The following is a 5,436-nucleotide window of genomic DNA, read 5'->3' on the forward strand; positions in this document are numbered from 1 at the left end:
ATAATGGTTGTTCTATTTATATGAGTAATATCTTTTATGGTCAAGCACCCTTGAAGAGTGGTCTATTTCTGTTGAATCTTGATCGTGATGATGCACATATTCATAATATTGATGCCAAAAGATGCAAAGTTGATAACGATAGTGCAACTTATTTGTGGTACTATAGTTTGGGTCATATCAGTGTAAAGCGCATGAAGAAACTCCATAAAGATGGACTTTTGGAATCACTTGATTATGAATCATTTGATACTTGCGAACCGGTATGCGGTCCAAAACAATGGAACAAGCTACTGACTTATTGTAAATAATACATACCGATGTATGCGATCCAATGAGTGTTGATGCTCATGGTGGGTATCGTTATTTTCTGACCTTCACAGATGATTTGAGCAGATATGGGTATATCTACTTAATGAAACACAAGTCTGAAACATTTGAAAAGTTCAAAGAATTTCAAAGTGAAATGGAGAATCATCATAACAAGAAAATAAAGTTTCTACGATCTGATCGTGGAGGAGAATATTTGAGTTACGAGTTTTGTCTTCATTTAAAACAATGTGGAATAGTTTCACAGCTCACGCCACCTGGAACACCACAGCATAATTGTGTGTCCGAATGTCGTAACCGCACTTTATTGGATATGGTGCGATCTATGATGTCTCTTACCAATTTACCACTATCGTTTTGGGGTTATGAATTGGAGACAGCTGCATTCACTTTAAACAGGGCACCGTCAAAATCCGTTGAGACAACACCGTATGAACTGTGGTTTGGCAACAAACCTAAGCTGTCGTTTCTTAAAGTTTGGGGATGCGATGCTTATGTCAAAAGGCTTCAGCCCGATAAGCTCGAACCCAAATCGGAGAAATGTGTCTTCATAGGATACCCTAAGGAAACAATTGGGTACACCTTCTACCACAAGTCCGAAGGCAAGATTTTTGTTGCTAAGAGCGGAACCTTTCTAGAGAAGGAATTTCTCTCAAAAGAAGTGAGTGGGAGGAAAGTAGAACTTGATGAGGTAATTGTACCTGCTCTCAATTCGGAAGGTAGTTCATCCAAGAAATCTGTTCATGTGATGCCTACACCAATTGGAGAGGAAGCTAATGATAGAGATCATGAAACTTCAGATCAAGTTACTACAGAACCTCTTAGGTCTGGCAGAGCATGATCCGCACCAGAGTGGTACGACAATCCTGTTCTGGAAGTCATGTTACTTGACCATGATGAACCTACGAGCTATAAAGAATCTATGATGAGCCCGGATTCTGATAAATGGCTTGAGGCCATGAAATCAGAGATAGGATCAATGTATGAGAACAAAGTGTGAACTTTGGTGGATCTGCCCAATGATCAGCGACCCATAGAGAATAAATGGATCTTCAAGAAGAAGATTGATGCTGACGGTAATGTTACTGTTTATAAAGCTTAACTTGTTGCATCGACAAGTTCAAGGAGTTGACTACAATGAGACGTTCTCACCCATAGCAATGCTTAAGTCTGTCTAAATCATGTTAGCAATTGTCGCATTTTATGATTATGAAATCTGGCAATTGGATGTCAAAAATGCATTCCATAATGGATTTCTTAAAGAAGAGTTGTATATGATGCAACCAGAAGGTTTTGTCGATCCTAAAGGTGCTGATAAAGTGTGCAAGCTCCAGCGATCCATTTATGGACTGGTGCAAGCATCTCGGAGTTGGAATATACGCTTTGATGAGCTGATCAAAGCATATGGTTTTATACAGACTTTTGGAGAAGCTTGTATTTACAAGAAAGTGAGTGGGAGCTCTATAGCATTTCTAATATTATATGTGGATGACATATTGTTGATTGGAAATGATATAGAATTTCTGGATAGCATAAAAGGATACCTGAATAAGAGTTTTTCAATGAAAGACCTCGGTGAAGCTGCTTACATATTGGGCATCAAGATCTATAGAGATAGATCAAGACGCTTGATAGGACTTTCGCAAAGCACATACCTTGATAAAGTTTTGAAGAAGTTCAAAATGGATCAGTCAAAGAAAGGGTTCTTGCTTGTGTTACAAGGTGTGAAGTTGAGTTAGACTCAATGCCTAACCACTGTAGAAGATAGAGAGAAAATGAAATTCATTCCCTATGCTTCAGCCATAGGTTCTATCATGCATGCTATGTTGTGTACCAGACCTGATGTGTGCCTTGCTGTAAGTTTAGCAGGGAGGTACCAATGTAATCCAGGAGTGGATCACTGGACAGCGGTCAAGAACATCCTAAAGTACCTGAAAAGGACTAGGGATATGTTTCTCGTTTATGGAGGTGACAAAGAGCTTGTGGTAAATGGTTACGTCGACGCTAGCTTTGACACCGATCTTGATGACTCTAAGTCACAATCCGGATACATATTTTTATTGAATGGTGGAGCTGTCAGTTGGTGCAGTTCCAAGCAGAGTGTTGTGGCGGGATCTACGTGTGAAGCGGAGTACATAGCTGCTTCGGAAGCAGCAAATGAAGGAGTCTGGATGAAGGAGTTCATATTCGATTTAGGTGTAATACCTAGTGGATCGGGTCCAATGAAAATCTTTTGTGACAATACTGGAGCAATTGCCTTGGCAAAGGAATCCAGATTTCACAAAAAGACCAAACACATTAAGAGACACTTCAACTCCATCCGAGATTTGGTCAAGGAGGGAGACATAGAGATTTGCAAAGTACATACTGATCTGAATGTTGCAGACCCGTTGACTAAGCCTCTTCCACGAGCAAAACATGATCAGCACCAAGACTCCATGGGTGTTAGATACATTACAATGTAATCTAGATTATTGACTCTAGTGCAAGTGGGAGACTGAAGGAAATATGCCCTAGAGGCAATAATAAAGTTGTTATTTTATATTTCCTTATTCATGATAAATGTTTATTATTCATGCTAGAATTGTATTAACTAGAAACTTGATACATGTGTGGATACATAGACAAAACAACGTGTCCCTAGTATGCCTCTACTAGGCTAGCTCGTTGATCAAAAGATGGTTAAGTTTCCTAGCCATGGACATTAGTTGTCATTTGATAACGGGATCATATCATTAGTAGAATGATGTGATGGACAAGACCCATCCGTTAGCTTAGCATAATAATCGTTCAGTTTTATTGCTACTGCTTTCTTCGTGTCAAATATATATTCCTCCAACTATGAGATTATCTAACTCCCGGACACCGGAGGAATGCCTTATGTGCTATCAAACATCACAACTAACTGGGTGATTATAAAGATGCTCTATAGGTATCTCCGAAGGTGTTTTTTGGGTTGGCATAGATTGAGATTAAGATTTGTCACTCCGAGTATCGGAGAGGTATCTCTGGGCTCTCTCGGTAATGCACATCATATGAAGCCTTGCAAGCAATGTGACTAATGAGTTAGTTGCGGGATGATGCACTATGTAAGGAGTAAAGAGACTTGCCGGTAACGAGATTGAACTAGGTATGAAGATATCGACGATCGAATCTCGGCAAGTAACATACCGATGACAAAGGGGATAACTATATTGACATGCGGTTCGACCAATAAAGATCTTCGTAGAATACGTGGGAACCAATATGAGCATCCAGGTTCCGCTATTGGTTATTGACCGGAGAGGTGTCTCGGTCATGTCTACATAGTTCTCGAACCCATAGGGTCCGCACGCTTAATGTTCGATGACGATTGGTATTATATGAGTTATGTGTTTTGGTGACCGAAGGTTGTTCAGAGTCCTAGATGAGATCATGGACATGACGAGGAGTCTCAAAATGGTTGAGAGGTAAAGATTGATATATTGGAAGGTTATATACGGACACAGGAATGGTTCTGAAGAGGTTCGGGGATTTTTTGGAGTACCAGGAGGTTACCGGACCCCCCTGGTAAAGTTAATGGGCCACAGGGCCTTAGTGGAGATGAGAGGGCATCCACGGGGAAGGTGCCCCCCCCCCCTTGCCAATCCGAATTGGACTAGGGGTGGGGGCGCGGCCCCCCTTTCCCTCTCCTACTCCCTCTCCCTTTCCCCCTTTGCCACTCCGGAATAGAAAAGGGGAATCCTACTAGGACTGGGAGTCCTAGTAGGACTCCCCCCATGGCGCGCCCCCTCTAGGACGGCCGCCTCCTCCCTCCCTCCTTTATATACGGGGGCAGGGGGCACCCCAAAGGCACAACAGTTATTCTTAGCCGTGTGCGGTGCCCCCCTCCACTGTTTACTCCTCTGATAGTATCATCGTAGTGATTAGGCAAAGCCCTGCACGGATCACATCACCAACACCATCATCACGCCATCGTGCTAACAGAACTCATCGACTCCATCGACACTCTGCTGGATCAAGAGTTCGAGGGACGTCATCGAGCTGAATGTGTGCAGAACTTGGAGGTGCCGTACGTTCGGTACTTGATCGGTTGATTCTAAAAGACGTTCCACTACATCAACCGAAGTTAACGCTTCCGCTTTTGGTCTACGAGGTTACGTGGACACACTCTTCCCCTCTCATTGCTATGCATCTCCTAGATAGATCTTGCGTGAGCGTAGGAATTTTTTTAAAATTACATACTACGTTTCCCAACAAAAATTAGTTTGTGAGTTCTAGTTGCCAGCTACATAATAAGTAATAACGACCAATTAGTCTAGCAACTTAGGAAGATCTAGAACGCACATAAAGTTATATTCAGAGCAATGTGACAACTTAAAAGGTACTACATGGTATACACAACAATAGTAGCAGGAATGAAGTAATAGCGATCATTTGACGTTGTAAATTATGACAAAACAAAAGAATTGGGCCTAAATGTTCATTGACTTGTAATTCATCATCAAGTACATATAAGTTGCTCGCTGTGACAAGTTTTAATCTACTATTGCTAGTAGAATAACACGATGCAGAATAAAATTGGATGTAGATATGTATGAATTTGAATCTACGTTATTGCTGCTACGAGAATCAATGTAGTTCTCGCTGGCATGTGGGCATCATGGGCGTCTGTGGGAGCTAGTAGTCATGTAAGTTTTGTCGATGATGATGGTGTTGCGGTGGTTGTCAGTGTAGGTCAAGTTGCTCAATTGTTTATGTTCTGGTATCTATTGACGCCCAGGAAGCTAATATGATCTCGTGCAGTGGAAGACATCTCCACTTAAGCGGATCCAATGTGGTGGACAATAGGGTCGGTGAACAGAAAAGGGTCAAACCTAATCACATGCACCACCTACTAGAATTCATGAAATTACATCAAAATCTAATCCTCTTGTGATGAACCATGACATACCTTCCATGACCATTCGTCCCAGATAGTGTGCCTCATCCCATCGCATCGGCCACGACAAAATATGGATGCCACCATGGGATCCGGCTTGCCTGTTCCCTCCCATGCTCCCATCCGTGCTCCCACTTCATCCTACGGCTACCTTTTTTCTTTTACCTTTCTAATCTAATCATCTCCCC

The sequence above is a fragment of the Triticum dicoccoides genome, chromosome 3B, assembly GCF_002162155.2.
Source record: "Triticum dicoccoides isolate Atlit2015 ecotype Zavitan chromosome 3B, WEW_v2.0, whole genome shotgun sequence".
Taxonomy (NCBI): domain Eukaryota; kingdom Viridiplantae; phylum Streptophyta; class Magnoliopsida; order Poales; family Poaceae; genus Triticum; species Triticum dicoccoides.